This window comes from Astyanax mexicanus, chromosome 22, assembly GCF_023375975.1.
Source record: "Astyanax mexicanus isolate ESR-SI-001 chromosome 22, AstMex3_surface, whole genome shotgun sequence".
NCBI lineage: Eukaryota > Metazoa > Chordata > Actinopteri > Characiformes > Acestrorhamphidae > Astyanax > Astyanax mexicanus.
The window spans coordinates 38,401,735-38,414,210 of NC_064429.1; the positions used below are offsets into that span (position 1 = coordinate 38,401,735).

General features: G+C 39.7%; 1 protein-coding gene across 4 annotated transcripts in view; it reads right to left on the minus strand.

Moving 5' to 3' along the window:
- taok3a (TAO kinase 3a) overlaps positions 1-12,476 on the minus strand; it is a 73,927-nt gene that overhangs the window by 41,556 nt on the left and 19,895 nt on the right. For all 4 annotated transcript variants that reach the window (XM_049470294.1, XM_049470296.1, XM_049470295.1 and 1 more), the window contains one exon: positions 3,004-3,093. The gene's annotated coding sequence lies outside the window, so the exon portion shown is untranslated. The remainder of the gene's footprint in view (positions 1-3,003; positions 3,094-12,476) is intronic.

The window sequence follows — 12,476 nt, forward strand, 5'->3', positions numbered from 1 at the left end:
CACCTTTATCTGCTGTGATGTCATAAATGAGAATCCTGGACTGTAACAGAACTCGTGGTCAAGTTTGAGTATGTAGGTCTTTGACCTGGACTGAAGAGTTCACACTGTAAACTGCAGGTGTAATTGTAATCTAAGGAGCATCATCTCATACAGTGAGAGTCGGTCACTCCTAGTAGTGATAGGAGGAACATTACTAACAGTGATCTCAGTGATCTGTGCAGAACATCCTGCAGATCCATGTGTTGCTGCTTTCTCTCCTGCAGAACTTCTAGCTGATAGCAGCAGCATTTTTCAGCAGGATAATGTTCACCCACACACAGCAAGGGTTTCCCAGGAACACAGTCTCCACCAGATTGCAGCACTTCCTCGTCCTGCCGATCTCCACATTTATCACCAATCCAGCATTTATGGAGCAGCTGGGACTCAGCTTCAGCTTCAACCTACGAGTGTAGAGCTACAGGATCTACAGGCCCAGCTGTAGCAACATCTGTGGGTAAATGTGCTGCAGGATCCATACAGAACCTGTAGAACCTTCATGCCTAACCGCGTGTGTGTAGAACATGCTGATGTGTTCATGCATGAACATACGTGTATAAACAGAACATGTGACGCTAAGAAACAGGGGGATGAATATTTCAGTTGTCTCTCTGGAGTGAAGACGAGGCAGAGGAGGATGAAGGCTTTGATACGAGAATCAGGCTACAGCGTCATCTTCCTCTTTCATCAGCGCTCACACACACACACACACACACACACACACTCAGAGCGCAGCACGACTCGAGTACATGTCACAGTATGAATAAATGATGACTGTAGGGTCGTTAACTCTGACGGAGGAATATTCACTAATGTGCATCACTCAGACACACACTCGCACACACACACATTCTCACACTCGTTCACCTCTGCTGAGTAAATTCAGTAAAGAACGATTACCTATAAGGTAGTGCTCAGAATTAAACTGACACCACAACACAAAATATAATAAAAACAAAAACTGATGAAATATTCAATATTTCAGAACTAATTAAATATAAATATGAAATGTGGAGAATTATTATGCAAAAGACAGAGAAACAGAACCTCAGTTTTCATCTAAATGTCTGTCGCAATTAAGAAATTTCGTCAGAAAATAAGTTGAACAAATGTGAATTATCAAGAGTTCCACCCACTACAGTCTACATGGTAACAAAGGGGTGTGTAGGGTAGTATAGATCAGTAAAATGTAGTGTGTATGGGGAGTATATAGGTAATATAGGGAGCATATAGGAGTATAGGCAGGTATAGGGGATGATAGGGTGAGTATGGGGGAGTATACAGGAGTAAAGGGGAGTATAGGCAGGTAAATGGGGAAAATAGGAAAGTATAGGCAAATATAAAGGCAAATATAGGGATGTAAATGGGGAATATAGGGAAGTATATACAAGAATAGATGAGTATAGGGATTTATGGGGTTGTATGGGGTGTATAGGATAATGTACAGGGTAGTATAGGGCAGTATTGGGCAGTAAAGGTAGTTTATAAAATATAGGGGTTTATAGGGTAGTACCGAGTATTGTAGGGAAATATAAGGGTGTATATCAGAGTATGGTATAGTGTACTGGGTTGTTTAGACAGTATAGGGGTGTATAGTTTTTTATAGAGTAGTATAAGGTATAGGGACATATAGGGAAGCATAAGGGTGTATAGTGTAGTATATGGTAGTTTATAGAGTAGTACAGGGTAGTATAGGGTAGTATAATGCAAGTTGCAATTTTATATTACACACATAAAAATGTCATTTTTTAAGTATAACTTATTTGCACCATTCACTTAAACGTCCAAACACACAAAGTGCTCAATTACCATGTTGGGTGGAATCATTTAATCTGATGAATATTTAGTGCATAACTGCCTTTTTTTATCAGTCCATTTTTACTTTATATGACTTCAGTTATGTACTGACCTTTTATGCAACTCTAGTGTAAAATCTATTAGTGATATTTGATTGTTTTATTATTATTATTTTATTTCTGGTCTTTTTCCATTCAGGTTTTTTTTATAATTTGCAAAAACGTGGTGTGTAAAAACTCACTACAGACATAAAAACACTGAGAAAGAAAAAGAAAGAGAATAAAGAGAGTGAGTGTGAGAGAGAAAGAGAATAAAATCCACCCCGGAGGGTCAAATCCTCCCTCCCCCTCATCCCTCGTTCCACATGTGACTCAGCAGCCAGCATCGCTCACAGCACATACGAACGAGAGAGAAAGAGAGAGAAAGAGAGAGAGAGAGAGAGAGAGAGAGAGAGAGAGAGAGAGAGAGATGCCCTGTTTAATTCTGTATGATGGCTTCACTTCACCAGGCAGCTGCAGCTATTTACAGCAACATTACATTAGCTTAGCACGCAACACACACACACACTAACACACACACACTAACACACACACACTAACACACACACACACACCAACACACACACTAACACACACACTAACACACACACTAACACACACTCTAACACACACTCTAACACACACTCTAACACACACTCTAACACACACACTAACACACACACTAACACACACACTAACACACACACTAACACACACACACTAACACACACACACTAACACACACACTAACACACACACACACTAACACACACACACTAACACACACACACTAACACACACACACTAACACACACACTAACACACACACTAACACACACACTAACACACACACTAACACACACACAAGTAGAACACTATGTTTTTTTTTTTATAAAACACTATATATCCAAATATTGAAGGACATCCCTTAAATGTGAGCATCGAACCCACAACCCTGTACTCAATGTCCGGTTCTCCAATCACAGAACCACCACTAACCCAACGGCTGATCAACCATGTAGACCTACAGTAAAACTCAAGAGGAGACACGTGAGACACAACATACAGAACATCTGCTTTCTGATTTTTATTCCTGTGGATCTTCATATTTAACAAGAAATTAAAGAAATACCTTTAAACGCAGTGATGGACAGACTGGACTGGAGGATTCTCTACTCCTCTACCCTCTGATTCATCACCAGCCGATACGATGATCAAAGACCTGCAGAGAGAAAGAGAAATATCAGTTTATCATTTTCTACAAGCTCCACCCACTTCTCTACAATACAGAGCTACTATATTCACTAACACCACTAATAAAATAAATGCTTGTGCATCTACCAATCTCGTCGCTCTATCACCATGTCGCTTGTCGCATTTACGAATCTCGTTGCACTATCGGCGTGCTGCTTGTCATGTCTACAAATCTTTTTGCTCTATCGCCGCATCCCTTGTCGCATCTACAAACCTTGTTGCTCTATCGATGTCACCTGTCGTGTCTGCGATTCTTGATGCTCTATCGTCATGTTGCTTGTCGCGTCAACAAATCTAGTTGCTCCATCACCGTGTCGCTTGTCGTGTCTACAAATCTTGGCGCTCTATTACTGCGTCTCTTGTTGCGTCTACGAATCTTTTCACTCTATTGTTGTGTCGCTTGTAGCATCTACAAATCTTGTCACTCCATCACCGCATCGCTTGTTGCGCCTACAAGTCTCGTCGCTCTATCGCCAAGCCGCTTGTTTCATCTACGAATCTTGTCCCTCTATCACTGTGTTGCTTGTCCCTCTATCACTGTGTAACTTGTAACGTCTACAATCTCGTCGCTCTATCGCCGTGTCCCTAGTTGGGTCTACAAAACTTGACGCTCTATTACTGTGTCACACGTCACGTCTACACATCTTGTCTCTCTATCGCTGTGTCTCTTGTCATGTCTACAAATCTTATCACACTGTCACCATGTCGCCTGTCACTTCAATGAATCTAGTCACTCTATCCCTGTGTCACTTGTCGTGTCTACAAATCTCGTCGCTCTATCGCCGTGTCTCTTGTTGCATCTATAAATCTCGTAGCTCTATTGCTGTATTGCTTGTCGGGTCTACAACTCTCGCAAATCTGTCCATGAATTTCAACAAGACGATGCTAAACCACATGCTACAGAAAGTTCAAAGGCATATCTGTGGAATAAGAGGGTGTAATTTTAATCTGTGCCCAGTAGAGAATACCGTAGAGAATTTAAAAACGAAAGAAGCGACAACAATGATGACCCCGGACTGTGAAACCTGTTTGCAGGTGGAATGGAAAAGAAATAACATTTTTAAAGTGTTTTTTAAATGTTGTGAGGAGGAACGGACACATTATAAAGTGTTGAAAAGTGAAGTGATGCTCTGATGATCTTCTCAGATGAATATTTTCACTCAGGTAAAGTCAGGTAACACTACTATAGAGAAATATGCTGCATTTAATCTAAAATCTGCCCAAAATCACTAATCCCACCCTTACGCAACAGCCCCGCCCCCTACCCGCCCCCGGAGCAGCGGATTTACCTTTACACCTTTAAATATGTCAGATCTGAGTGGGAGGGGCCAGATTATCCAGCACAGTCTCTTATCCACTCATCCATTCTTCTCTTTTCTTCTTTCCTCAATCACTCTTTCATCTCTTTCAGATCTGCATCTTCTCTTTGATCTCTATTCTGCCTCTCTTTCATCTATTCTGCTCTACTTCCATCTCTTTTCCTCCCTTCATCTTTTTCTCTCCTCTTTTCCCTCACTTTTCCACTTTTAACATCAACTCTATTCTTTAATTCTTCTTTTTATTCCAATTATCTTTCCCTCTATCTTTCCCCCTCTGTCTCTCCATGTCTTTCTCTTTCTCTCTGTCTTTATGTTTGTCTCTCTTTCCCTCTCTCTATCTTTTCCCATCTGTCTCTCTCCTTGTCCCTTTCTCCCTTTCCCTATTTATCTTTCCCTGTCTCCTTCTCTCTTTCCCAATCTGTCTTTCTCTCTCTCTGTCTCTCTCTCTTTCTCTCTCATTCCACCTTTGTCTCTCTCTCTGTCTCTCTCTCTGTCTCTCTCTCTCTCTCTCTCTCTCTCTCTGTCTCTCTCTCTCTGTCTCTCTCTCTCTGTCTCTCTCTCTCTGTCTCTCTCTCTCTGTCTCTCTCTCTGTCTCTCTCTCTCTGTCTCTCTCTCGGGTTAGTGGTGTTTCTGGTATCAGGGTGAATAAGAATCAGTATCTGGGTGGAGATAAGAGGTTTGTGTTTGTTTGTTTGTGAGAGTTTGAATGATTCAAACGATCAGAGCCTCTATTCCCATCCGGATCAGAACACTCAGATACACAGTGTTTTATTACATTATCATCTTAATTATTCCCCCGCCCACACTCTCCACCCATCCACCAATCAGAACGCTCGGGCTGAACTGGCCCCGCCTCAAACCCAGTCCAGAACCATTAGAGTTAATTAATGATTAATCTCAGAATCAGAGTCGGATCAGCTCCAGCTCTCGGTTCTGCTCTGTTTCCTGTAAGAGTGGAAACTGGTCTTTAATCAGGTCCAGAACTGAGCCCGGGTCAGAACCGTTTACATACAAACAGCTGATAATTAATCAGGATTAAATCAGAACAACATCTCAACCCCATCACCCAGAGAGCACTATACAGAAACACACACTATACACACAAAACACCTGCTCATTTACTGCATCTGCTAAAATAAAGAAATTAATCTAATCAATAAAAAATCATTAATAACAAATACTCGATAATAAGAGCAGATATGATATTTTAAAAAAAAGGGAAAAAAATAATCTGATACGATAACAAAAAAAAAAAATCTGATACCGATAATTTAAAAAAAAGAAAGAAATTATTGATAAATACCGATATAATTCCAATACCATTAAGCATCCCTAGATTTTTATTATGGTTTTGCTCCAAATCATTATTTTCAAATTTAAGCGTCGTATTGTCAGCTGTAGTATAATGTATTCTTAGCAACCACCTAGCAATACCTTAGCAGCAACATAGCAACCGCTTAGCAACACCATAGCAACCACCACGGACACCATAGCAACCACCTGGAAACAATATAGTAACCAACACTTAGAAATACCTTAACAACCACCAAGCAACCATTTAGCAACACAATCATTCATAACCACACTTTTCTAGTTTTATTTTTATTCTCTTATCAGAAGAAAACAGGTAAATATCTGACTTTAAGGGAAAAACTGAACTCTGAACTCGAGATCTTCTGAACTCTTCTCTCAGGAGAAGTTCTGGAATGCGTTTGTCCTCCTGAAAACCCAAGAGAACCAGACCCACCATCTCAAACCCATCTAGAGTCCCAAACCACTGATCTACAGAACAACTGTACTCAAAGGTACTCTTTATATAATTGTTCTCTCAAAGGTAAAATATTGGTCTTTACAGGGTCAGATGTTCCCTAAAGTCATTCCTAACAGCAGGAAGTACAGATTTGTACCATTTAATCAGCCAAAAGGTACAATCAGTATTATTTATCACTGTACTAATAAACAAGATATATTTTTTATTTGAAAGCCAGACAATTTTGAATCGTCAAGTTCTCGACACATATTGAGTTGATGATAATGTTTATAATCTTTATAATCATTAATGGCACAAAAACACAGGTATAAAAAAGGACTTTCACTGAAAGGAACTTTTTTGTATCTCAATATGAGGTACAGCCCCAGAGACAAGCTTTATACTCTTTTAAATACAGATCTGTACTTATTTTTCTTAGTGTGAAGATCAAATTCATCAGCAGTGTCCGACTCTGATATTCCACTTCTAAAATTCTTTTATGATACATACAGTGAATTAAACAGGATTATTTACCCACTGAAAAGCACTGTTATGAGTTTAGATCTTCCATATTTCATATAAAAAAGCATTTTTTCTAAACGATACAAAAATGTCTCTTGATACAATAAAATATCGATATATTGCACAGCTTTATCTATAATTACGCAATAAAGGAACGTGATGAAACATCAGAAACCCAGTCAGAAACTCAGAAAGTCAGAGAGAGAGTTTGAGCTGTTCAGCAGCTGCTGGAGAAGTTTCTCCGGGTGTTCCTCAGGGATCTGATCTGGACCTGCTGTTTTTACCATCTACAACCCAAACTTCACCTTCTGTCCTTCAGATAAACCCTCAGGTCTGCACATCAAACTACATTTAACACATTGTTTTCTCTAGTTGTTGTAATATTTTCATATTAAAGCAGAGATTGTTCTTGTTTATGTAAATTTAGGGGTGGAAAAATGGAAGATTTTAAGAAGATCTAAAAAAAAAAGTATAAAAATAGGCACAATAACTATTTAACTAGTTCTATTAACTAGAATAACTGAATCTGGACAATAGTAAAGCTGCATCCACAGGTCAATGTTAAAACTAAACGTGAAGAATCATAAAATACTGTGATAAATTATACTAGCTTCATGTTAAGCGTATTTTAAGTCACAGATATAATAAAAATATAATAGCATAATAATTTTAATTACATTATTTAAATGAGCAATGGACTATTTATTGAATTATTGAATTATTTTTTTAGAACATTAGAATTGGAAATTCTAAATAAATAAAAGAAAAAATTATAAAGTAGTAAAAAAAAGATTTCCTTGGATCCAAAATCTCAGTGGATTTCTGTTTTTCTGGTTAAAATCAGGCCAACAAATATTACAGGCAATATCAAGGTCTGCAAAAATGATTATTGTGAAAATCATATCGTCGCTGTCCAATGAAAAACAAGTATCTTCATTTTTAACAATTTTTATTTTATTATAAAATTAGAACACACAAACCTTTCCTTACAATGTGTCAAAATATCTTAATGAACAGATCAATAGAAATACTTTAAAAATGACCTAAAAGAAAAAAACTACAATATTTTTACATTGACTTCCATTAAAAGCTCAGAAGGTTTTCTCTCTCCTGTAAAGTTGCTGTTTTAGAGATAGAGACACTTGTTTTTAGTAGTTCTAATAGAGTTCTAATGGAGTTCTAGAGTTTAGAGTTTTTATAGAGTGATAAATGAAGTAAACTGAACATAACTGTTGTTTGGGTTTTGTCTTTTCATAAAAACTCAGTTCAGTTACACCCTAACCAGAACCCCGTCCCACTGCAGGAGATAATCTTATCTGTGAGATAAGAAACTCTGAGCTCCACACTGCAGGAACCCAGAGAAGAACATTATTAACCAGACTATTGTCTATAGAGTCAATTTAACCCAAATCAATCTTTAAAAACGTTTGACAATAGTTAAGTGATTCATATTTATTGACTTAACATGAAGACAACAAATGTTTACATTTTAAAGTTTTATTAAGGCTTTTTTTAATGCATAAAAACTTGAGAAATATCAATATTTTACACACGTTTGTGTGTTTTACACATGTTCAGTTTTTTTATAATGACGATCAGTTTTATAATCTTTATCTAAATGTCCCTTAACTTCGGTCTCTAACTTACAACATAATTCTTATATACCATTATAATAATGCACTGATCATATAAACAAAGTGTAACTGACTAAACTGTTTGAGAGAGAAAGAGAGAGACAGAAAAAGACAGAGAGAGAGAGAGAGACAGAAAAAGAGAGAGAGAGAGAGAGAGACAGAAAAAGACAGAAAGAGAGACAGGAGAGAGAGAGAGAGAGAGAGAGAGAGAGAGAGAAAGAGAGAGAGACCGAAAAAGAGAGAAAGAGACAGAAAGAGACAGAAAAAGACAGAAAGACAGAGACAGAGAGAGAGACAGAGAGAGAGAGAGAAAGAGAGACAGAAAAAGAGAGAGAGAGACAGAAAAAGACAAAGAGAGGGAGAGAGAGAGAGCTAGAGAGACAGAAAAAGACAGACAGAAAGAGAGAGAGACAGAGAGAAAGAGACAAAAACTACAACAGAGAGACAGAGACAGAAAAAGACAGACGGAAAGAGACAGAGACAGAAAGAGAGACATAGAGAGAGAGAGAGAGAGAGCAGATTTAATATGGTAATGTGAATAGTGTAATATAGGTCAGGTGCTCTGAGCTGTGCCGGGCAGCTGTGCCGGGTGGCGGTTATTTGAGGCAGCTGTGTGGAGGCAGGACTGAACAGAGTGGCGGGAGCTGATTCTGCTGCCACAGGGCGTCCCGGCGCCGGGTCTGATCCGGGTCACACCGCCAACTACAGTTCAGCAATGCGTCCAATACACCGCTGCACTGAACTGTGGGATATGTGGGCGGAGTCTCCTGACTAGGGTCACTAGTTGTTAGTCTCTGTTCACACAGACAGTTTTAGCCAGACGCCGCCAGTCACCATCACTCTCCGTCATTATTGGGTCAGAATCAGAACCTGATGATTACAGTCTGATTCAGGAGGAAACAGAGACCCGACCTCAAACTCCGATACTGCACTTACTGTAACCTTAATATTATATTCTACACCAAAATATACCAAACTCTGTCCACAGCTCATGTGTTTTCTGGCTGTTCTTGCTCTTCTCCTATTGGTTGTTGACATGGGTTACGTCACTATTCGCGTGATCCGAGTCTCAACACTTACGATAATAATAAACACGGTTGGTTTTATCTGAACGCAGGACGAAAAAAAGAATAAAACTTTCAATCCTAACCTCCTCACACTGAACCATCGAGACGACGCACCGTAACTCCCGACTCTAGCAAGACATTCGTGATTTTTCCCGTCTCTGGAAATGTGTCTTCGACGGAAAAATCGCTTTAAAAATCATTTGGTGTACAGTTGGCATTCGACGCAATTGATGTATAATTAATCTTTAATTCTGAACATAAATATATATTTGTGTTATACAGTTAAAAGTGAAATCTGGTGTGAAATGGACTTGGGATGCAGTGAAACATGATAATCACTACAAACTTTTGTTAAATAGCCCAGCTCTGTTCTTTTAACCAGTTTTTAGCCAGTCCTCCCAACTAACAGGCTAATAATGCCAGTATTCTGAGCATAGCACTGCAAATATAATTCTGAGGAAATGCATCAATATTACACAGATATTTTTCAGCAACAGCTGGAATTCATGCATCAATTTCCACGGAATAAAAAAAAAAAATTGCAATCTGTTCCTCTATCATCAGCACTGTGGCCTGTTGGGAGCATCGGCTAAAAGCGCTGTATTTAAGAGAGTTTTCACACCTGTAGTTGTGAAAGTTTCTATGATCATGATCAGTTGATGAGTTGATGTTTATTTGAAGAGTTTCTCGATCTGTTTGGTTTGTTTTCACACAGGCACAAACCGCAAAACCCAAACGCATCAAAACGTGCACCAATAAACCACGCGAGCACATAACAGTCTCCTCTGATTGGTCAGAGCTGTCTGACGCAGGAGTAAGAAAGTAAATACAGTGAGAAGATTCTGTGTTAGAGCGAGTATATCTGAAAGTTATAGCTGAAAATTTACCGTTGTGCTTTCAAACAGATGAACACCTAGTAAATAGAGATGAGTGGATGTGAGCAGTGAACGCTGCACATACTGTGATCAGTGTGTAAACAGCATGGCCAGACAGACAGCGTTTGTTCATAGCTGTGGTAAATAATTAGTGTTATCTGACTTATATATCAGATTAAACTGCGCCGTATCAGCAGTTTAGCTCAAATAAAAGGAGTTTATTTGATATCTGTACAAACCAACCAGAGTCTGATGTGTTCTATTTGAATCCGGTATGATTCTAGAATTTCCCCTCGGGGATCAATAAAGTATCTATCTATCTATGAAAGTCCATTTCATACCGGATCTGTTCTTTAACTTTAATTAATATAAACAAGAAAGCTATCACTGATTCTTTAACTCATATAGGCTTTGTTTTATTGCCCAGAGACACTACGCACTCCTCTAAAACACCCGGCGCGAGTGTATCAGCGCGAGAGCGGCAGTATTCCCACAGTGATGCCCTGCTGAGATGCCACTGGAGCGACAGCGGCAGTAAACGAAGCTCCTGATGCGTCAACACCGCTGTTGTCTGTGTTGTTTGAGCGCGAGTGTGTTTGTTTGAGCGCGAGAGCTACGAGCCATCAGTGCTTTCTTTTTTACGCGAGAGCGGGAAAAACTCCCAGCAGCCCCGGGCCCTGCACTAGCCCAGATTCCTACCCCACAAATTAATACACAAACAGCATTAGCATATGCATACGCGAGAGTGTGTGTGTAAGAGTGTGTCCTCTCGTTCACCTGCACTATATAAGTCAGTATAGCTCAGCCTCTTCACACAGGAAACATTTCAGAGTGTATTTAATACACAAGACAGAAAAACAGCACAAAACTCCTAAAAAACACGTAAAAATTCTACTTAAACAATAAAACTCAGGTTTTTTTTGTAGCTTCAGGCGCTAATTAAGCAACAAAAACACACAAGACCGACTTCTTTACACAACAAAACACAATAAAACGAAGCACATAGGAGAATAAAAGCTGATATTTTAGTAACACTGTGCGTCTGAGGTCAGTATCTGCCCCGGGGTGAAGTGTGGTATTTTCTCTCTCGGTCTCGGGGAGATGCCCGGCTGCAGTGCCCGCGCTGTGATGGGCACAGATGGTACAGGGGGTACAGTGTAATGTAGGGCACCACAGGAGCGTCTCAGTAAACCTCACTGATCTACAGTCAGTGTGTCACTCAGTGTTTACAGCACTGAATTACTGAGATAACAGGGTTTTGTAGACCCACGACGTATCAATGATGTATCAATGATGTATCAATGATGTATCAATGATGTATCAAGCCACAAGCCCCTCCCCCTAATTCACATTTAGTACCCTGTAGTATGTTATACTATACAATGCTACCCTACATTACCTAAACCTAAACTACCATAAACCCGATATATAACACTCTACAATATCCTACACTTGGATAAACTGTCTGGTGTGTTTGTGCTCCCAGACGTGGGTTTACATAACTGTACATTTTTGATGTTGAAATGTTGTAATTGTACATGACCAGGTTAATTCACTTCAGGCGCTTTCCTCTACTGGTTTATTTTCATTCTTGCTGTAACTGATTTGTTTGGCCGGATGGAAATACAATAATCACAATAGGATTTGTAAGAAAACAACCACGCCAAGACCAGTAAAAGAAAGTCAGAACCTGATCCTACCTCAATCTGACCAGACCAACTCAGACCAGACCCAGACCTGATCCATACTTCCAGACCAGACTAGACCAATTTAACCCAACCAAGATCCATCCATCCATCCAGACCAGACTAAACGCAACACAGACCAGACTTATCCAGACTCCACCCAATCCAACTCAGATCACATCAGACCCATCAAGACTAACCCAACCCAAACTCAAACCCATCCAGACCAACCCAAACCCAACCCAGACCAGACCAACCTAACCTAGACCTATCCAGAACCACTCAGACTCAACCCAATCCAACCCAGACAACACCAGACCCATTAAGACCAATCCTACTCTATCCTAGCAAACCAAGCCCAGACTAACCCAATCCTAACCAAAGCCAGGCCCAAGCTGGACCAGACTAACCAAACCTTGACCATGCCAGACCAGACCAGACCCATCCAGACCAACCCAACTCAAATCCATCCATCCATCCAGACTAGACCCAACCAACT